The sequence below is a fragment of the Equus caballus genome, chromosome X, assembly GCF_041296265.1.
Source record: "Equus caballus isolate H_3958 breed thoroughbred chromosome X, TB-T2T, whole genome shotgun sequence".
NCBI classification, from domain to species: domain Eukaryota; kingdom Metazoa; phylum Chordata; class Mammalia; order Perissodactyla; family Equidae; genus Equus; species Equus caballus.
This window is the reverse complement of record NC_091715.1, coordinates 6423558-6447355: the sequence shown is the minus strand read 5'-3', so window position 1 is coordinate 6447355 and position 23798 is coordinate 6423558. Positions and strand designations below refer to the sequence as shown.

The window sequence follows — 23798 nt, the reverse complement described above, 5'->3', positions numbered from 1 at the left end:
TGGTGAGGAAGATTGGCCCTGAGCTAACAGCTGCTGCCAGTCTTCCTCTTTTTGCTTGAGGAAGATTGTCCCTGAGCTAACATCTGTGCCAATCTTCCTCTATTTTGTATGTGGGACGTGGCCAGAGCATGGCTTGATGAGTGGTGTGTAGGTCCATGCAGGGGATCTGAACTGCAAACCCAGGGCCAAGTAGAGTGCACAAACAACCACTACGCCACCAGGCCAGCCCCAACAACCTTTTTCTTTAAATGCGGTGCTTTTCAAAGATTTAAGGAACTGGAATTTCTACAAACTGACCACTTGATCTTGGATAAGCTCACAATTTTAAGAACTACATTTTTTAAAAACAGGATGTCAAGAGAGAAGGCATTTACTCCAAATTTACATGCAATAAATGAAAAAAGTATAAACCTGGAAGATATTTATACCGGTCTAAAATTATGGATTTGGGGAAAAGGAAATGGTTGACACCTACTTCAATTATTCACCCAAGCAAGATCTGTGGCCCCGCCTAAATGACTTGCTTCATCTCATCCTGTAATCCAATCTTTTCCGATGGGTCTGGTCCCAGTTTTGTACTCCTGGAGTTGTCCAGGTCCATCTATAAACCTGTGCCTAGATGCTGCGCTACCTTTAACAGTCCTGGTATCTGCCCAAACATGGAGACACACCGCCCCAGCCTGACTCCCGGAGAGAGCACATTCACGCGCGCTAGTTCATCCCCAGCCTGTGAAAGACACATTCCCTTCTAAACAGGAAATAGCCCCGTTATGCTACACTTTTGTGGGTGCGAATAGATTAAAACATATTTAAAAGTATACTTATCTCCAAAATCCTTAACTTAAAAAAAATGTACATTTCATCTTAAAAATCTTCCTATATTATTTTGATAGCCAACAGTTCACTGGGTCATCTTGACCTTCCTTTGTATATGTCCACAAAAAAACTTGCACTGGAATGTTCACAGTAGCATTATTCACAATAGTCAAACAACGGAAACCACCCAAGTGTCCAACAACTGATGAACGAATAGACAAATGGGGTCTATCCATACAAGGAGTAGTATATTTGGCTACAAAAAGGAATGAAGCATTGGTATACCCTACAACATGGATGAGCCTTGAAAACATCATGCAGAGTGAAAGAAGCCAGACACAAAAGGCTACATATTGTAGGATTCCGTTTATGTGAATGTCCAGAATGGGCAAATCTATAGGGACAGAAAAGAGATTAGAGGTTGCCAGGGGCGAGGGGCAGGGAGGAAGAAATCGGGAGTGACTGGTAACGGGTGTATTGAAGATGCTCTAAAGTTAGATTATGGTGATGGCTGTACAACTCTGAATACATTAAACAACAACAAATCATGCACTTTCAAACGGGTGAATCTGATGATAATATGAATTATCAATAAAGCTGTTTAAAAAGATGGCTTTCAGGGCTGGCCCCGTGGTCAAGTGGTTAGGTTTGCGCGCTCTACTTTGGCGGCCCAGAGTTCGCCAGTTCAGATCCTGGGCGCGGACCTACACACCGCTCATCAAGCCATACTGTCGCAGTGTCCCACACAGAAGAACTAGAATGACTTACAACTAGGATATACAACTAGGTACTGGGGCTTTGGGGAGAAAAACAAACAAACAAACAACAACAAAAGAGGCTTTGGCTAAAGCTGCTACAACCCTCCCAGCACAGGGTGCAAATTATGAATGCACTAATGATGCTCACTTACTTCTCTGACAGTGGGTACCATCAAGCACAGGATATTTCCACTCTGGTGAAGTGAAGTCTACGTGTGCTGGGGGGCGGGGGCAGGCGGGTACCCAACTGCTTTTGCAGTATTGACAGAGGGGTAACATTTTCAAAATTGCTTCTGCATTTCCTACGCAGAACACTTCTTGATTTAGCCATTTTCAGAATCCCTGCCTGGCCCCATATACCCTACTACCTTCTGCACATGCTGCCATCCACTCGATGGAGTTGTACTCAACGGACAGGCTGCGTTTCCTCAGACACCCAGGAGGGGCCTCTCCTGTACCCCAACCTGGCTGACACAGGGCCTGGGGCGCAGACTCTCCTCATCCTCCAGAGACTAAATAGACCCAAGACCTTGCTTGTGCCCCTGGGACCCCCAAAGCTTCCTGGGGGTGTGGAGTCGCTCTGCCCCCGGCCCGGCTCCTCCCGTGAAGCAGGCGGCTCAGCCCACATTCTTCTCTAACAGGCAGCCGGTACTGCAGTATCACAGCATCAGGACCAAACCACAGATGACACATGGCAAGAAATCGAGCCCTCACAGGCTGATGTATTTTGTGGCAAATCAGGTCACACCAGCCCTTGCTAGCCACAGTCCAGAATTTCTTTATTCATAGTTCAACAGCTCACCACAGCTGCAGAGTTTAGAGGTTTTGAGGGCCATAAATCCATCTGCTCTCTGATTATCTGAATTTCATACAAGATTAATACTCTACCTACATCTGCTGACAAAGACAAATAGCTACAGAGTGCAAAACAACAATATTCCATGTAAGTAAACACTGTGAAAAGAACTCAGTTGCATACATGATATTTGCAGCTAAAATTTGGTGTTTTAGAGGAATACGTATTTTGTAAATCAAACACTGTGTGGTCACACAGAAAAATGTCTTTAAAGTGGATGTAAAAAATATTAAAGGCCAATAGGCACCCTGCTCCCCATTGCTGTCAAATGCAGAGCCTCCAATCTACAGGTTTTTAAAGGAAAGCACCTAATAAGGTAATTAACTTTAAAAAGAAACTGTAAATTAAAATTTGAATCATATTTAATCAGCAATATAAAATAAAGATTAAATGCAGCCTAGTGTATAAGCCAGAAAACCCTCCTGCTGTGAGGACTGGCCTTACAAATGACACTTTTCCTTAGGTTTACAAACAAAAAGTAGGTGACGGCACCTTAGGTAGCTGGTTTGAAATAAGAGAAGGTAGATGTGCGTCTTGAAGTACTTAAAAATGCCGCCAGGTAATCTTCGACCAAGGAGCCAAGAACATACAATGGAGAAAGTCTCTTCAATAAATGGTGCTGGGAAAACTGGACAGCCCCACTCAAAAGAATGAAAGCAGACCTGTATCTTACACCATACACAAAAAATTAACTCAAAATGGATTAAAGACCTGAATGTAAGACCTGAAACCATAAAACTCCTAGAAGAAAACATAGGCAGTACACTCTTTGACAACGGTCTTCACAGCATCTTTTTGAATGTCTCCTCAGGCAAAGGAAACAAGAGAAAAAATAAACATATGGGACTACATAAAACTAAAAAGCTTCTGCACGGCCAAGGAAACCATCAACAAAATGAAAAGACAAACTCACAACTGGGAGAAGATATTTGCAAATTAAATATCCTATAAGGGGTTAATATTTAAAATATATAAAGAACTTCTATATATAAAATATATTAAAAAAAATATAGTGGGCTGGCCCAGTGGCGTAGTAGTTAAGTTCACATGCTCTGCTTCAGCAGCCCAGGGTTTGCGGGTTCGGATCCCGGGCATGGACCTACACACTGCTCATCAAGCCATGCTGTAGAGGCATCCTACATATAAAATAGAGGAAGACTGGCACAGATGTTACCTCAGGGTGAATCTCCCTCAAACAAAAAAGAGGAAGATCGGCAACAGGTATTAGGCTCAGGGTCAGTCTTCCTCGCCCAAAAAATTATTTATATATAAAATAATTTTTATATATATTTATTTATATATATTTTATCTATATATAGAAACATATATATATACATATAAAATAAACAACTCAACAACAAAAAAACAAACAACCTGATTAAAAAATGGGCAGAGGATATGAACAGCCACTTTTCCAAAGAAGATATACAGATGGCCAACAGGCACATGAAAAGATGTTCAACATTACTAATCATCAGGGAAATATAAATCAAAACCACAATGAGATTATCATCTCACCCCCGTCAGGATGGCTATAATTAACAAGCCAGGAAATAACAAGCGTTGGAGAGGATGTGGAGAGAAGGGAACCCTTCTATACTGCTGGTGGGAATACAAACTGGTGCAGCCATTATAGAAAACAGTATGGAGATTCCTCAAAAAATTAAAAATAGAACTACCATATGATCTAGCTATTCCACTTCTGGATATTTATTTACAAAAACACTAATTTGAAAAGATACATGCACCCCTGTGTTCACTGCAGCATTATTCACAATAGCCAAGACTTGGAAGCAACCCAAGTACCCACTGACTGATGAATGGATATAGAAGATGTGGTATACATATACAATGGAATACTACTTAGCCATAAAAAAGACAAAATCATGCCATTTGCAACAACATGGATGGACCTTGAGGGTATTATGCTAATAAGCAGACGGAGAAAGACAAATATTGTATGATTTCACTCATATGTGGAAGATAAACAAACACAGAGATACAGAGAAGAGAATGGTGGTTACCAGAAGGGAAGGGGGTGGGGAGAGGACGAAAAGGGTACAGGGGCACATGGGTACGGTGACGGATGGAAACTAGACTTTGGGTGGGGAACACGATGCAGTCTACACAGAAGTCAAAGTATAATGAAGTATACCTAAAATTTACATAATGTTATAAACCAATGTGACCCCAATAATAAATAAATAAGAATAGGAAAGGCAGGCATTTTGTTAAGTAAGGTAAATTCCTGCAGAAAATATAGATTTTTTAATGGGATTTTTACTATTTCAACAAGCTCACTTCAAGCTCTCCACCTGCCCCCTACATTTTCCATTCCGAACCCCAAATCAAATCCAAGCTTTGTAGTGGCAGCCCTAGCAAACAGCATCCTGCTCCATCCCAACACCCAGCACTCTGAAGGCACTCAGCATCAGCCAGACAAATGAACAGAGAAATCCATATCGATTCTATTGTCCTACTTTGCAGCAAAATGTCAAAGAAATCCATTTCTATTGTTCTATGTGAATAAAGTTATAAACTCATCAGAGTTGAAAAGCTATCCCTGTAAGTAAGGAGCAGTTGCTTTAGGATTCAGGGTGCGAGAACGTGCCAGCACAGTCAGATCCCAACAGAGAGCACTGATTTTTGGAGATGATGCTTAAGTCACAGACACCACATTTCAGAATAATCAAGAATCCTTTCACATAAAGATAAGATTTCATCATGCTGATTGCAAAATGTCTCAAACGTTTACACACAGAGCCAACGTTTATACTTTTGCAGAGAAGTAAAGTCCCAGGAGGTGGAAAGTGGAAAGCAAATTCAGGGACAAGCTGAGTACCGTTATACATGCCCATTGTAGAGAGCTGTGGCCATAAGCAAAGGAGGGGAAGGCGGCAGGAAGAGAGCTCACGGCGAGAGAGCCTGGCAGGAAGTGGACTGGCATAGGTGCCATTCTGGACCCTTCAGCTACCGCTTTAAGTATTTCTTCTACTGCTCTCTCCTTTGGAAGCTAAAGCGAACAAAGAAGTAGGTAGGATGACCACATGAGCTGATCTCAGAAGGGGAGCTCCTAAAACAGTAGGATATTGTGTTGACAGCACTTGAGGAAGTCTATGAGGAAAGTTGTGGAGTTTTCTACGTAGGTACAACTTGATTTCACCACACGCCAACTGGAATCATTTTCTATATCTAAACAGTAGTCAGAAGGCAGACATAATGGGTCCAACTTTAAAATATGTTTTTGTAAAGCACTCAACTATCCATCGATGGATGAATGGATAAACAAAACGTGGTCTATACACACAGTGGAATACTATTTGGCTTTAAAAAGGAAGGAGATTCTGACAAATGCTACAACATGGATGAACCATGAAGACATTATACTGAGTGAAACAAACCAGGCACAAAAAGACAAATATTGTACAGTTCTTACATGAGGTACCTAGAGTAGTCAATTTCATAGAGACAGAAAGCGAAATGGTGGGTGCCAGGAGTTGCAGGAGAGGGGAATGGGGAGCTGTTTAGCAGGGATGGAGTTCCAGTTTAGGGAGAATAAAAAAGTTCTAGACATGGATGGTGGTGATGGTTGCACAATAATGTGAACATACTTAATGACACTGAACTGTACACGTAAGAATGGTTAAGATGGTAAATTGAATGTTATGTATATTTTATCACAATAAGAAAGACTCCTCGGTAACTCTGACTTAGAGATTAAGTAAGACATGATCTTTCAGTTATAGTCTTTTTGTGGGGACTATTTTCATATTGGGGGTTCCTTTAACAATTTGCTAATTGTGCATATGGGTGTCTTATAAAGGTGGGAAATTTGGAGAATTCCATAATTATTCTAAGTGATAAAATTCAGAATTACTACTGACAATAAAAAACAAATTATGCAAATTATTTTCCTTCTTAATAGACTATAAATTAAATGAAGTTAAATTGAATTGACGTTTATGAATGGCACATACAATCACGTTGTCAAAAATATATTTCTTAATGCAAAGAAAAACATAATTTAGGAATAGAAATCCAAGTGTATAGCCTTATTCTTTTGCAAATATACAGTTATATTGAGTATTACAGTCACTGTAGGAGGACCGAAAGCATCTAATTACTTCCCGTGGTGCTTCATAGCCAGTGCCAGCAGTCGCTAAACTACTGTGCAAGAAGAGGGAGGGCAATATTTTATATACTCAAAGTTTTTGGCCATATCCCAAACTGGCCAACCTCAATACCGCTGACATTTGGGGCCAGATAAGTCTTGGTACGGGATGGGGTGGGAGAGGCTGTTGTCCCGTGCACTACACGATGTCTAGCAGCATCCCTGGCCTCTACCCTCTAGATGCCAGGATCTCACACACACAGACACTCCACTTGTGACAATCAAATGTCTCTAGACTTTGCCAAGAGTCTCCTGGGGGAAAAAGTGTTCCGGTTGAGAACCACTATCCTAAACTGAGAAAGAGATATTTGGGAACTGCCCATGTTTATAAAGAAAACCAAAAGGAAACATTAAGAAAAATGGCATACTTTGATGTGGTATAAGAGCCACAAGTAGTGAAAAATGTCAGAAACAAAGGAATTCTTTCATCATTTTCAGGCCCCTCCATGGCCATTTTACAACCAGAATCAATAGCCAATTTCAAGAGTTTATTCTTGAATTGAATTAATCAAGAACGCAATTAATGTCCGTCTGAGTCAAATTCTATCCTGAAGACACTCAGCAGACTTTCGAGCGTGACACGGGCAGGGAAGCCCATGGCTGCCGACACCCCTCTCCCAGGCGGCTTGTGTTCGTGAGGAAAGGAATGCCCAGCTTCTCGGGAGAAAAAGCAGCTTTCCTGCTAACCCGGAGGGCTGTTTGCAGGGCTGCACGTGAGTGTTCTGGGTGTTCGATGAAGCAGCTGAAGACAAATGTTGTTTGAAAGAAAAGAACATTAAATAAATCTGAACCACAGACTGAAAGGGAGGAAAAAAGAGCTGAATTATATTATCAAACAACCCTTCCTCAAGGACCTTTCATCAGCTGGAGACCACAAAAAGCAATTGTTCTCCTGCATTATCCACATGGAATTCACGTTCTTTAAATCAACAAGCTACGGTTCCGAGGGCGCTCCGAAGCTTGGGCGCTTTCGAAAAGGCACAGATTAGCAACAGCTCACGAATCCCTCACTGCCGCCAAAGGCCTGCTGGACAACCCCTCTGGGGCGCTGCCTTCACCAACGTCCTATGAAAACGCCCTGCAACTGGTTTAGTTGTTAACATGGTGGACTGTCCAGCTGCCATCCGCCAGAGTCCCTGTTTTGTGCTTATTACAACGTCCAGTTCTAATGTATTCTAACGGGAAATTCTTCAGGATCCAGGGCACTGCTTCTCTCAGAGTCACGGCTCCTTCTGATTACAACTGCCGGGAGCCTTTGTGCCCTTCTTGGATTTTATGAATAAAAAGGAACTGGCAAATAAAAAGGAACCAGCTATCCCAGTTACTTAGATCCCAAAAAGAACAGCAATCAGACACATGAGAAAGCAAAAGGCAAGTGCTTAGAACAAGCAACACACAACACACATACTGGGCAAAGAGAACTCAGCCCAAAAGCAAACGTTGCGTATTTCGGGGTTCTCAATCACTTCCAGGCTGAGAATAAGGAAGGGGAAGTCGGAAAAGAACCAGGAGGCAGAGCAGAAACATGCATTGACTCAACGATGTGCTCACACAATTTCCTACGTTGTACCAAAACACGACGAAGTGGGGATTAACTCGGCACTGTACAGAAGAGGAGACTGAGCTCAGGGGAGCTAACTAACTTCCCAGAAGTCCGAGGGGGTGCAGGTCATGGAAGCAGGAGGGGAAGCGAGAGCTGCAGGACTCCAAATTGGCCCTTGTTCCTCTCCCTCCTCTGTCCTCGTGTTGATGGCAACAATGACGGGGGAACAAAGGCTGCTCCACCTTGCACTGCTCAGGTTAGCCAAACCTCCACTGGAAACAAGCTGGCCCCTTGAAGGCAGTTACAGGAAACAGTGTGGATGGACAGCCGGCCTCTGGTCAGGGCAGCCAGGTGGTCCTTTGCAGCAATAAAATGGGCACGTAGCCAAGGGACCCTTGATTTTGACTTCGGTCACCCTGAAAGCTGACAACACCTCATGGGATCTCTGAGGTCCCAGTTGTGAAGAGGCCTGGAAGTTGTCTCCTTAACTTGACTCTCCTTCTCTCCATCATACTCAGTAGTCTTCAAAAGAGGAAGCAGCTCCAGAGGACAATGGGCTTTGCTCCTTATGTGGTGGGGCTGTTTTCGTTTGTCCCTGTCTGTGAAGTCCAAGAGAAGACTTCATCCCCAGTGGCCCAGCTCGGGGCCCAGCCTGTGCTTTTGGCACTCCTCCTGTTGGGCCAGGGCAAACTCTCTCTCCTGAATGGGGTCCCGAAGGCTGAGAAGCCCAGCACGACCGCTGTACCTGCCGAACACCAGGGTTTGACAGGGCGCCAGCCAGCAAAGGGATGGAGAGAACACACACGGGGGCCATTTCAACTGCGGGCTCCCCGCTGCAACCCCAGGAGGCTCACAGCCTCTCTGTGCCCTAGTTTTCTTGTCTGGACAGGGGAGCCCACGAAGGCACTGACTTCACTGGGCTGCATGAGAAATACATGGGGGCTTAACAGCATCTGGTTCGCACCAAAACCTGTGCGTGGACACTCACAGCAGACCTACTTGCCATAACAGCCACAAACTGGAAAGACCACAAACACCCGTGCACCAAGTAAATGGATAAACTCTGGTACATCCATACCAGGGGACATTACTCAGTATTAAAAAGGCATGAGCTGCTGATACCCACAACAACTCGGATGGGGCTCAAGGCTTTAGCCTAAGTGAATAACAGCAGTCTCCCAAGGCCACGTGCAGTGTGATTCCATTTATGTAACATTCTTTCTTTTTTTTGAGGAAGATTAGCCCTGAGCTAACTACTGCCAATCCTCCTCTTTTTGCTGAGGAAAACTGGCCCTGAGCGCACATCCGTGCCCATCTTCCTCTACTTTATATGTAGGATGCCTGCCACAGCATGGCTTGCCAAGTGGTGCCATGTCTGCACCCCAGATCCGAAACGGTGAACCCCGGGCCGCCAAAGCGAACGTGCGCGCTTAACCGCTGCACCACCGGGCCGGCCCCTATGTAACATTCTTGAAAAGACAAAACGATAGAGATAGAGAACCCAGTGGTTCCACCAGGAGATGGAGAGGGTGACCATAAAGGAGTAGCATAAGGAGCTTTCCTTATTCTGCAAAGGATGATGGTGGAGGTTGCACGAATCTATACATGTGAGAACATTTCACACAACTGCACATGTGTGCATGCACGGGCACACACACACACAAGTGCACGTAAAACCTGTGAAATTCTGATAAGGTCTGCATTTGTGCCAACAGTGCCAATGTCCATATCCTATTCTTGATGACGCAGTATCTTCATGTTGGATGTTATCACTGGAGGAAGGTTGGGGAGGGTACTCTGGAACTCACTGTACTATTTTTGCAATTTCTTTTGAGTCTAACATTATTTAAAATAGAAGCCTTCAAAAATAGTGTCTGATGAACGGATACACAAAACGTGGTCTACTCACACAATGGAATAGCATTTGGCAACAGAAAGGAATGAAGTACTGACATGCGCTATAGCATGGTGAACCTTGAAAACATTACACTGAGTAAAAATAAGCCATCCACAGAGAACACATATTGTATGATTCCATTTATGCGAAACTTCCATAACGGGCAAATCCATGGAAACTGAAAGTAGACTGTGGTTGTCAGGGGCTGTGGGAGGCAGGAATGGGGAATGACTACTAATGGGTCTGAGATTCTCCGGGGAGTGAAGAGATGTTTTAAAATCCATTGTGGTGATGGTTGCACAACTCTGTGAAATACACTAACCACCACTGAATTGTACACTGCAAATGGGTGAACTGTCACCTACGTCAATCACATCTCAATAACGTTGTTACCAAAAAATGGCAGTGTCTGGCACACAGTAAGCATTATAGAAGCATTTGGTTATGATTTACTATTCTTTCTTCCCCCATGGGGGTTGATCATGAGACCCCTTTGGTGCTCTTTCAAACTACACACTGCCCCTCCATTACTGACGGGGTGTATCCCTCAGGCATATCCTTCAGGTGTGTCCAGGTAGACAGAGACGGCAGCTCTAATGCCAAGAGAATGGGAATCAAAGTCTCCTTTGGGCACTGTGTAGGCAGGTCAAGTTCAAAGTCCTTGCCTTTTCCTTACGCCTTGTCTGCTCCCCCATCACTACCCTCCATTCAACCAAACTGGATTGTCAACTTTTCCCTTAAAAAAAAACAAAACAAAATGCTTCCTTATTCTTGGCTCCTTACCTTTGGCCATAGAGTCTTCCATCTAGAACACATTTCTTCAGCATGTATCAAAATCCCACCCACCACCAAACCCAAGTCAAGTCTCTCTTCCAAGAGGAAGCTCCGGCCTTCCTAGGCTGTTCCACACACACTGGCAGGCCCTTTCTCGGAATTCCCACAGCAAGAAATGCCTGTACCATCCACGGGACACCCATCCACACCACGGCTTTCTGCCCGCCTGCACTTCTGGTGCATCTGTAATGTCTCACCCAAAAACCAAGACATATCTCACACATCTTTGTATACTCCACAATGTTCCAGAAGTAACAGATTCAAAGAAAAGTAACCCTGGAAATGGAAGATTTCTCAAAGTGGTCTGAAAAGGATGCACTTGATTTAGCTGAGAATCGGGCCTCACTATAAATTGGGTGAAACAGAACAGCCAATATGGCAGCTCCAGACCTCAGAAGGCCCCTTTCTGGGTGAGTCTGGATTCTCTCTATCCTGACAACAGTCCATGTAGGGCTCAGACTGAAGGAAAATGCCTCCCTGGGGGCCTACATCACAGGCCATGCTGCCTCAGGATCGTGCCAAACTAGGTTTTTATGGAAAATTCTAGCTGGTCTACAAGTAGTTACATAGCTGCCTGTCGTTTTCCAAACACATTCTGAGAAGAAGATATAAGACAAAGGGAACCTGTAACAGACAAAAAGGCAGAAACCTTTGTTTGTTTGTCATAAGTCAGCCTTCTGAGGAAAAATAAGTACCTCAATGTATATGAGAAAGAAGAGAGAAACAATGCTTCTCTAGAAAGCATACACTTGAATAATCATCTCGATTTCTCTTTCGTAAAACTTCTGACTTTCAGAAGCTAAATAAAAAAGCAGTTTGTTATAAAGTGCTGATGCAAATATATAGCATTTTTTTGCTAGCAAAACCACACATTACAAGAAATCTTGAGAAATCACTGTTTCCAGTACATATAGCCAACACAGTAATATTTAATTTTTAAGCACAGAAAATAAGGTGAGGCTGACAGGACATCCATCATGTAGTAAGTTACAATTCCACTTACTCAGAGCCAAATGTAGGCAAGTCCCTTCTTCCTTCCGGGGTTTATTTTTAGGTCTGTTTTCTGTCTTCAGTTACCTGTTAATGAAAAATATCCAAAGTAAGGCAAAAACTGTCAGTGAAAAAATCCTGAAGTATATTCTGGTCTATTCCATAAGCAGGCAGATATCCGAATTAGGGGTATCACGAAGCTGAAATAATAACCACATCAGACGGTGGACAATCATCGCTGGTGAACGTAAGGCCTCCATCTCCATTTAAAGTATGCAATGAGACTGTTCACACAAATCTGCTCAAAACTTCCATCAGCTCAGAACCGACTGTGATCATGTCACCTGAGAATTTCAGTACCGAAAAATCTACTCTGCTCTCATGATAGCCACATTTTTCTCTACCATCCTAAACCATGCTAAGTGAAAACACGGGTATTTCTAGATCCAACATAACTGAGCAAATTCTTACTGACGACAACTACTCATTCAGTCCTGGGGACAATGGAAATGGCGCTCCATGCCGCTCTGGTATTAGGGACACATAAGGTCTCTGATCTTGTGGACTAATCCGTCCTGGCAGTGAGAAGGGGGATTTGGTGAGGGAGGAGCAGGGACAAAAACCAGGAGGCAAATGCACAAAAGATCACTGAAGATGAGAGAAATAATAAAGTCAAACTAGGTAGGGAAATGGAAAGTAATGAGGGGGCAAGCAGTACTCTACACTGGGGGCTGGGGCGGAGCTCTCTGAGGAGGGAGTGCTGGAACAGGGGCAAGAGAGGCCAGGCTACAGGCCCAGCACACGTGCAAATGTCCCGCGGTGAGAATGACCTTGGAGAGAGGGAGGAAGGCCAGTGCGCTGGGCAGCAGAAGAGAGTGGCAGCGGGTCCCAGATCACAGAGGACTCTGCAGCCCCGGAAAAGAGTGTGATCCTACGCATGCCCCACACACTGCACACTGTTCACCAAGCACCAGACTTCATGAGAAAAGAAAATCTGATCATCCTTCTACCTAAAAACCCTCAGGGGCTCCCATCGGGCTTAGAACAAAACCCAGTGAAGCTCCTGCTCAGCAGAGAAATGGGCGGCTCGCATGGTGTGAGCAGGGAAGAGGAGGGATGCAAAGGAGAGGCCAGATGGGGCTCTCAGACACTCTGGCGACGAGCTCTAAGGACTCGTGGTAGAGTGCAGGCGTGATGGGGACGGGCAGGAAAGAACCACGGCCAACGTCTAGTTCAGGGCCTGAGCAGCAACTTGGAAGGCGGAGCCATTTCCTGGGATGCAGGAAGGCTGAGGAGAGGAGAAATCAGGACTTTTTATGTGTTAACTTTGAAATGCCCATTCCACCTCCAAGTGGACTGTTAACTAGGTAGTTAAATACACAAGCCTGAGCAAGCGGGAGAGGTCACAGTTAGAGTTGAGCTGGGGAGTCATCCTATAACCCCGATCTTTGAAGCTCTGGGCGCGGACAGGAACGTCTAAAGCAGGGTTTCTCATTCTTGGCACTGCTGACATTTGGGATCAGATTTCTCTGTTGTGGGGTTGCCTTGTGCATCGTAGGATGTTGAGCAGCATCTCTGGGCTCTACCCACTTAGATGCCAGCAGCAATCCACTCCCCTCCCACATTGTGACAACCAAAACTGACCCCAGACATTGCCAAGTGTCCCCTGGAGGGCAAAATCGCCCTGTTGAGAACTACTGGTCTAAAGACTATAAGCTGAGAATCGAAGCCTAGAGAAGGAGCTGGTCAGTGAGGCAGAGGAATGTGTGACAAGGCAGGAGGAAATCCAGAACAGTGTGCTGTCCCTGGCTTCTAGTGACAGGTGTCTCTCAAAAATCAAGGAGCAATTAGCAAATAACTGCTGCTGAGAAACGGATGACAAGGAGGGCAGCGGATGACAAGGAATCATGTCTTCATATTCTCGTTGCATGGAAGAAATCTAGAGAGGCTTCACACAGGAATCGGCCATCCTGTTGGCCCAGGAAGTCGGGCGAGGAGGAAGGGAAAGGGGCTGCAGCTTGAGTGGTGCTGGAGGCAACGAACCGGGCCAGAAGAGGGCTCTGAGGTTTCTAACCATGTCATGGTGCTGGGGAAAGAGGATGCTGACAGGTAGAGTACCAGAAGGCTGGTCGGTGGACATAATGGGCTGCCCCATCCGGTACAGGAAGAAGGGGCCACCTGGGCAAGATGGCCCTGCAGACGGCACACTCCCAGCAGGGGCGACTCCAAAGCTCGACGACCCACAGGGCTCCAGCCAAGCTGGAGCCAGGGGCCCCCTAGCTGGGCCAGCAGGTAATCCTGTATCTGCTGAACCATGTGGGGGCAGGGAAACCATCTCCGGGAATGTCAGGATACAGGGAACATCCCAGAAGGAGCTCCACACCCAACTAGTACGGACCCATTTCACTATTTTGGCCACCAGTGTAAGAACAGCTGTGGTGGTGGTACACACTGGCTCAAAGGCCGCCCCCATGACAAGTGCTAGGAGACCGGGGCGGGGTGGGGGACAGGAGCCTTTCTTTTGCGTCTTGCTCCTGCATCATCCTAGACCCCCATTCCCCAGTGAGGCACAGTCTGGACCATCAGGAATTTGGGTAATGGAGCACTTCATGAAAAGATTTTAGATACTACACTTCATGTCTCTTTTCTTTTTTTTTCATTTTCTCTAAGCTTACAAGGGGTCATACCCCCAGCAAACAGTGCTCAGGACTCTTAACTGTGAAAATGTTGTCAAAACTTGCCAGACGCCTGATCCATTTCACTGCTCCATTCTGTCTTCATTCCACAGCACTACCGTGCACGTACATTGTATTAAAAAATGAAGGAAAAAAGCAGAGTTACAGGCCTCACTTTGCTCCTAATTAATTATAAGAAATTCTCTCTGGAACAGCGACTCCTCAGCTGTGAAATGAGAGTATTAAATTATTTATGAGGTTTCATCCACATCAGAAAATCTGAGGAACCATTTTCCTGTTGACTTCCTCTGCAAATTCTAAGGGAAAACACTCCCAAAGAACTGAACCGAGAACTTGCCACAGGATTGATGGAGGAGGGGGGAGAAGAGGAATGTGTGTATCTATCTGTCCTGCAGCCAGCTGAGCACAGCAATGTATCCAAAGGTGCAGCCTCTTCCAAAGTTGCTGGAATGACTAACATTCCCACTCTGCAGAAATTCAAGTTGTACCATCATGAAAACGTGAAAAATCTAAAATGTTTTCAGAAGCTACCAAGCACCACAGAGAAGCTGCAGTTTCCTCCTGAGCCCTTTTGTTTTTATAGTGAGCCCTGAATTAACCAGGCCGAGCGCCAGGGGCTAAGCTGGGTACGGGCAGGAGCAGCCAGAGAATTCTGAACCACTTCATGTGCTACGGGGTTCCAGATGGGTGTGATGAAGCCGTTGTTTCCTGCATTACCAATACTGAACAGCATTTTTATATACTGAGACGATTCATTCAACAACAGAGTTTAAATCCTTTAAATCAGTGGTTCTCACATGAGGCTGACTTCACCTCCCAGGGCACACCGGGCAATGTCTGGAGACATTTTTAGTTGTCAGGACTGGAGGAAGAATGTTACTGGCACCTAGGGAGGCCAGGATGCTGCTAAACATGCCACAGGACAGCCCCCCTTAACAAAGAATTATCTGCCCAAATAGCAATATTGCCAAGGTGGACCCTACCAAAATTTCTATAACTTTACAGGAGGTATATCCTATAAACTTTCATTTTCCAAACCATTTTTATTCTTTTCAAAGTAATACATATACAAAGTTTTAAAAAGTAAACTACCGGCGAAGCAAAAGATTCCTCTTTTTAATAACAAGCTTTTTAGCACCATCTATCGCCAATTCTACTTACCAAAGCAACAGCTTTGAAATCTTAGAATTGTTTTAATTATTGGCAACGTTCCCTGGTATTGACTTCCACGTTTCTAAATAACCTGCTTATAATATTCCCTAGCAACTTTAGATATTACTTACTTGATTTTCTCACATATAGATGAGGAATTTGGGTTTTTAAATTCCCATCACCAATCCTGTGCTTACTCTCCCACATTTTCCCAATACTGTAACCGTTTTTGGTTAAATCTATGCTCTCTATATATTATTTCGACAGTGGAATGGGCACTGCTGAGAAGTACAGCATGATTATGATTACTGCCTTGCACAACTTTTGTGTTTTCCTGGAGTCACTGGTTGCCTCTGTTTTTATTTCCTTAGTTTTCCTGGGTGATTCTTCCAACATTCTCCACAATCTTTCAATTCAATTTTTCACATAATCAAAACTCTAGGGTAATCTGTCACTTCCATATCTTTCCAACTCCATTCCACACACCCCCTCCCCGAATACATACACACCAGACCTTCCTTCCGAAATTTCCTGTCTCTGTTCCATCTATACTTGTCAGCATTAGGCCTGCTAAAGAGCCCTGAAACCACACCAATATCCTGAGAATTCCGCCTGTCTCTGGGATCCCATATCTCCCTCTTTCTTGGTTTATTCTCCCATTTTGGTGGGACACATTCTCCAGTAGCTTCCTGAGAAGTGTACTGTAAAACCTAAATTGTATTGATATCCTGAATATGTACAAATAACTTAATTCTATTCTTCATTAACACCTAGTGAAAATTCGGAGTAAATTCTGAGTGAAAACTTATTTTCATAGAATTCTATGCTCAGTCTGTTTTCTAACTTCCAGTGCTGTTAAGAAATCTGATGTTATCGTGATTCCAGATCCTTCACACGACTTTTCTTTAAACCCAGGAAAGTGCTTAGATACTACCTTACCCCTAACATTCTAAAGTGACACGATGAGGAGTCTTCATGCAGTAATTTTTTTGGATATGTTTAATTTTTATTCACTGTTCTAGTCACTTAGTGTGAAATTTCTCTCTGCTTCAGCTGAGATTTTTTTTTCCCTCTATCTTCCCTGGAATATCCATTAGGCAAAAGTCTAAGTAACCACAATCTCATCTGTCTGCTAAAACTTTCTGTACCACATCTTCACTGTCCCATAAGGCATGTGGCTACTGAGCACTCGAAATGCGACTAGTACAACTGAGGAAATGACTGTTACATTCTCTTTAACTTTCATTGATTTACGTTTAAACAGTCACATGTGGCCAATGGCTGCCATGTTAGACAGTACAAATCTAAAGACTATGATAAAAAGAAAAAAAAAGACGACAAAGGAAAAGCAACGGCTTTAGTGCCAACTCTAAGACAATAGGTTCAGAAGAAAAAAATGAGGGCGATTTCTAAATCCCCACCGTTACTATTTTCAATATGAAGTTCTATGATTTAATTCCTTATGGCCTCCTTCCTTGTAAGAACTTGCGGACTTACAGGGCAACAGAGGTCCCGCCTTTTTCCTGAGGGGAGAGAGATATGGAGGTACCTCACAAGACAGAAATTTCTGTCATACTTACAACATTCACAGCATAAAATAGACGTAGGGCATTAAAACGAGGGACAGACAAGGCAACTGGCAAGTTCTTGACGGCAACTTCTTTGAACGCTACCCGACTACTGCATTGAGAGCGCCCTCGGCCGCCATCACGCTTCGTTCGGCCGGAGCACGTTTTGTCCCGCCCCTTGACAGGAAACCCCACTTCCGCTGCGCCGCGCTCCACGAGACACAACTAGAGAGGCACACCGGGGCATCTTCTGTGCATTCGCTCATCCGTTCACTCATTCGACATCGTCACAAACCTAACAAATTGTTACCTAGACACTGCATCAGCAGTGACTGAGACAGAAAACAGAATAAAACCCAACCGTCACAGTCCTCCGCCCCGCCCCAAAGCCGGGGAGCCTGCGGTTTCCCGTGAATCCCTGGGAACCACCTCCATTAAAGCTTGGTGCCCACAATACAGCAGGCATGTAACAGGCGTTCGCTTAAACAAATAAAGAGCAGGATCAAAACCCAAAAAAAGTCAGTATTTTTTTTTCAACTCTGAAGAAAAATAAACATACTAGTGCTGTAAGTAAGGGAAATAAATATTCAGGGGAAATAGCTCATTTTTTATTTAAGGATCAATGGGTAAAACACATCATCTGCTCTTCAGGTAAGACATTTAATATCCATTCATTCCTACAAACTATGACATATTATGCTTGTAGGATTTACAACTTCAGTGTAAAAGTATGAGCTATTCAAATCAGGAGAAAAAGAGACACTAAACGAGACATTTATATAAACTTGAGTTCTTCCTTAATGTATTATGACACTAATAACAAGTATTTCATGCCTGTAGAACTGGTAAATCAATACTTCTCAGCTCGTACTGATGTATGTGAACACACAGACCCATGCATCACCAACCCACCGGCCCAGGCCGCCAGAGTCAACCCTAGGCCACAAATGAGAATCACTCTCCCAAGTCTTACCATGAAAGGCCACAGAAATTCCGCACAGGAAGACCAAGACAGGATTTGTCACGTGAAACTCGGGTGAGATAAGGTAATAACATGACCCAAGTGGGCTTATAATTATATAATCCACCTAGAGCTAATAAAACCAAACCCAGAGCAAATTTTAACAAGCTATCAGCTGCACAATATTTGTTTCTAAGCATTTACTATTATTTAAATCCGAGTGATAGATTAAATTTTATTTAGTGGCATAAAACTAATCTTTAGTGAGAGAAAAAGAATCACACCATTTAAAAATGACCTATTAAAGTATTAAGATAACATGATCTTTCTTATTCAGTAAATTGTCAATCAACAGCAATTTGAATCTCTTCCCCAGACACGATACCAAACTGTATAAGGATAATCCTCACATGACACCAAGCCGTTTTTTGTTTATAGATGACATAGTGCATCACGAGGTAGAAAAGACTCCTAATTCAGCTCTTCCTCATCTCCCAAAGCACTGTGCCCACATTTTGCATGAGCATCAGGCATAATTTTAAACGTAACTGTCAAGCACATTATTTATCCACTGAAATTATGATAAAAGTTTCTGAACACCACATGGTCCTGCTGTTCACATTTCAGTTTGCATCACGTACAAAAACACATCCTACTCCCCCCCCCACCTGGAAAGGTCAACTGCACTGTCTTCAATTTCATTTAACAATATGGCAAGCAAATCCCTTCTGTCAAACAATTAAATTCAACTATTTGCTTACATAAATACTTCAAAATCTGGGACACCAATGTCAATGATCAGCTAATTCAAGAACTGAGTATTAAAACACACACACACACATTCCTATTCACAAACCGAAGTGCTTCTTCAAGCGTCATCTCCATATTCAGGACATTAGGAAGATGTCCTAAATAAAAACAAAAATTAAAAAACTAAAACTCAAAAACCCAACACTCTTACACAAATACACAGAAGTTTCACTATACTAAAAGAAGCTGAAGAATCTTTGAAGGCAGGGACCCAAATTCTCCAACTTTCTGATCTGCACCCCTTTGGAAGTAAATGCCTTCAAAGCTCCAGGCTTTCCCAAAAACGGACGTTTATTTTTAAGTGTTAAATGCAACAACTGGGAGGTGGTGGGCCATTGGGAATTCTGTTCTAGTTTACACTGATGGTCAGTCCTGCCCCTAAGCTGTGGTTTTCAACCGGGGGTGACTGTGTTTCCACCCTCAAGAGACATCTGGCAATGTCTAGGGACACTTTAGATTGCCACAAATGGGGGAGGGGTGTTCCTGGCATGTAGTGGGTACGCTAGGGGTGCTGTCACACATTCTACAAGGCACAGGTCAGCCCCCAACAGGTGCCTCAAGAACAACAACATAATTCCATGGGAGTTGGCCAACGGAAGGAGTTGAGATGAAGGGCAGTGTGGTTGTTATCTGAGGTCAATAGGTGGGACAACCACAGATGAGGGGTTTTCCATCACCGGCAAGCCCTGGCAACTCAACTAACAAATACCTCTCCAATCTGTCTCCATCTGCCTCATAAACACCATGGAATCTGTCTGGCTCCACTCCCCCATCTTCTGCCCAGGTTATTAGTAAGCTCTCCCAACTGGTTTCACATTCCTCAGCCTTGCGCCCTTTGAGAGAACCCACGTGTCCGATGCCTAGAACTGCATCGCGGTTGGTATCTCCGCATCCCCTGTCCATCTCACTCTCTCTGCAAGCTCCCCACCGAACCCCACCCTTGCTGCCAGAGGCATTTCCTCCAGGCACACCCATCTGCTTCCATGATGAAGGTGAGCACTGAGATGGAGCTTAGTGTCAGGGCCTTTTCTGGTTGGGATATGGACACTTCCTCCTATTCTAACTGGGATGCAGTTAGCCTGGCGATGAAGAGCACGGATGCCGAGGCCAGAAGGGTGGTGCGAGAATCGCCCTAGCCCTTGCCAGCTGTGTGCATACCCTTGGGCAGGTATCCTCATGCCTCCAGTTCCTCATCTGTACAGTGGGGAGAACTGAGCCCTCACAACGACGTTAGGGGCGGAGGCCACCATTCACATAGAAGGAACACACTGTGTTCCCTGGCACAGTCAACACAATGTAGTATTGGCTAAAATTGCTTCTGTCATTGTAGTCCATACGCTACAGACTCAGCTTACAGCCCTGTCACTAAGTAGCTGTGTGGCCTGGACAAGAGCCTGTGAGCCTCATAATTCCCTCTCCCTGTAAAAACGGGATGAAAGATACCTAAGTTACACGGCTGTGGGAGAAATAGAGACATTCTATGTTAAATACATGGTACACCTCCTGGCCAGTCAAAGCTATAAATCAGAGGCCCTTATTATTAACTACTATGAACAGAACAGCTGAGGCTCTGAACCGATCTCGAAAAATCATTCCAAATCTTTCCTTCTCATAAATCGAGAAGCAGTTATTTTTTCGGCACTAATTCTTTATACTTATTTCTTTATACTTATTATTTATTCATTATATTTATTGTGGGAGGCATTTAAGAACTTTTACTTTCAAAAAGTCATTTTCATTTCCTGCTTTTCAATAAAAGTTACAAAGCAAACTCAAGGCTCTGAGGCCCAGTTTTCAATGGAGTGGAGAGGAAACAGCTCCACCACACTGATGGAGATGGAAAAAGAATTTCCGCTCCCCTCACTGTACCTTTAAGGCCAAGAATCTGTTTAAAAAGTGATTTTTCCAGTAAAATTGAATGATTCAGGAGTTTTGCTAATTGTTACGAATCTTTCTTTCATAAAGTGATTTTTTCAGACTTGAAAAGCCTACAAAGCTTCACCTAGGGTCTGCGCATCAGCTGCTTTTCATAGTCTTCATCATACTAAAATTAGAAATAAGCTTTGTCCTGAAGTATTCCAACAGGAAGCAGCTAGATTAAAATAAGATGCCGCTAACACATCAGAATTCAAAAGCTACTGTGAGCCGACCACCTCCAAGAAGCCACAATGCTGAAATACTCAATACTTCCCCACCTGGGAAACAAGAAGAAGAAAAAGATCTGACGTGAGCTCCAAAAGCACACACACAAAACAGCAAAAATGAAATAACTAACTGGGCAAATCAGGGCAAAGAGAAGATAATGGCATGAAAAATGAGACAAAGCTGAGAGGTGAGGACGGTACCCAAAGTCTGCCACTGGGAGACTGCACAACTTTACAACTGTTGGAAGGGAACTATCAACGGGTTCCCGAGTTTCCTAGACATCCATTCAAACAAACATGATCAGATACTTGATTCACAGTACCCAAAAAAGAAAGAAGTATTAAAAACACAGCATCAAGAATTGGACATGTGCAAAATTTCTCCCACGGGTCCCAGAGAGGAACTGGTGGACTCTGTACAACTCTATGCTCAGTAAATGCTGTCCACGAGATGTCTCATTGGGCTACTTAAAATAACCCTCAGCGTTAGAGAACTGGACAACGCCAAAGCACAGCCACGGAAGTCAAATTTACGAGCGGATCAACAGCATGTAACGGCGCGCAGATCTCCCCACAGCCTGGCTTACTCCAAGGACACACTTTAGAAGTGCTCCTAGTACCAACTGGGCTCCGGGTCTCTTGGGGTCACAGAAACATGTTGCAGTATATTGTAAACATATTTTGGTGCCAATAAATACATCACTTCTAAAACACCATTTTTAACAGGTGCCTAGTAACCCACTGGATGGGCTAGGTCATACTTCGATCTTTCACTGCTGTGTTCAACTCCTGGCTATCGTAAGCAATGACTCGATAGACAAGGAGAACCATTTTTCTTAAGTGTCAAAAAGTTTTGTGGACCACCTACATAAAAAAGAAAGCTGCACTTCCCTTACCTAACGTTTAAGGAAAAAATATCTAATGGCAAGACTACATAAAGGCAGTACATTCAACGATGCCTTTGAAATTATTTGTGTTTCTATTAATCACGAGAGGGTCTACAGGTATTTGCAGAATACTGCACACACAACACCTGACTTAAGTCCATGAACAAGGCCTGGTGTGTGTACGAACACATTTCCAGATTTCCTAAGAAAAAATTACAAAACATCTGGCATTAAAATTTTTTCACAAATTTGAGTTGAGAATTTCAGGAACATCTTAATGAGCTAAAAATGACTTTCATTTCAGTATAGCAACATATTCATGTGTCTTTTTGCTTGAGATGGTCCTGATTGATTTTTGTCGTCTCAAGGTAATTATTAATAGTGCTTCCTTTCTCTCTCAAAAGTGTCCAAATTTGGACAACAAATTATATGGCCACTCCAGATATTAGAGACAAGTTAACAATCAAAATGGCCTAGGTTCCAGAATGATAAAATGGGATGTCAAGGTCCCAGACATAGGTTTCTGCATAAAGATGAGGGGAGTCATTAAACCTGGAGGTCCTAACACGGCAAAGTGGGTGGAAACGGCCCACGGTTAGAACCATGGACTCATCAAAGGAAGCTTCCTACATCCGCTGTCTTGAAATAATCAATAACCTCAACAAAGGCAGCAAATGCAATGACTGAGCCTCTTCCTTCTCAGGAACATCTGGCATTACTGTTCCTGTACCCCCCTCCTCCACTGGCTTATGTGATGGCCACACTCATCAAGTGAATGGGTCCAGAGCAATATAGCTGGATTGGAAACTCCAGGAGAGCAGGAACTGCATCTGTTTTTGGTTCCTCAGTGCCTGGCAAATAGTAGCCACTCAATTGTGTTGAATGAGTCAATCTCTTTCTACTTTCTAACACTCTTCCTGAGATTGTTTCTCTGGTTCTTCTTCATCCTCCCATCCATTAAAAATAGGTATTTTCCCAACGTTCTGTCCTTGAATCTTTTCCCTCTAGCTTTGTTCCCTCGTAATGTCATCTAACATGGCGGCCCTCTTGGCAGGTAACTCTAAAGCTCCATTTCAAGGCAATATTTCCTCTGCTTATTTCCTATCTCCACTTGGATCCCTGTCCTGCACCCAGAGGTCACTATTTCACATGTAACCTTCACTGTTCTCCTAGCCTCACTTTACTATTTCCTTTGATTCACCAATTGTTACCCTTTACTCCCAGGCCCAAAACTTCGCTCTGCCATCCTGGACTCATTCCTTCCCCATCCCCAAAATTCTCCATCAATCAGATGCCAAGTCCCATCATTTCAACCCCACAGCATCCCTAACATTATGTCTCCCCACACCCACTGCCATTCCCTTACTTGGTGCCCTGCCCTCTGGATAACTGTACACAATTTCCGTCTGCCTGATCTTTCCCCCTGCGAATACACAAAACCACATGAATCTTCCCAAAGCAGAGGTCTGATCTTATCTCATCACTCAAAAATATGTAATGGATGACACTGCTGCTCCGGAAAACAGACCCAAGCTCCTTATGTTGCCTGCCTGAATGCTGGTTCCAACATAGCCAGAAGAGCAGGGGTAAGGGCTAACACCATTTCAAGAACAAACTACTATAATCCTGGAACCAGATGCCAACTGTGGTCGACAGAATAACGCCCCTCCCCAGCCAAGCTGCCCACATCCTAATCCCCAGACCTGTGTATATGC

The 23798-nt window shown here is 43.9% G+C and overlaps 1 protein-coding gene across 14 annotated transcripts in view; it reads right to left on the bottom strand.

Annotated features, from left to right (window-relative positions):
• Positions 1–23798, bottom strand: part of TBL1X (transducin beta like 1 X-linked) — a 211091-nt gene that overhangs the window by 117061 nt on the left and 70232 nt on the right. For all 14 annotated transcript variants that reach the window (XM_070257969.1, XM_070257978.1, XM_070257974.1 and 11 more), the window contains exon 2: positions 11879–11952. The gene's annotated coding sequence lies outside the window, so the exon portion shown is untranslated. The remainder of the gene's footprint in view (positions 1–11878; positions 11953–23798) is intronic.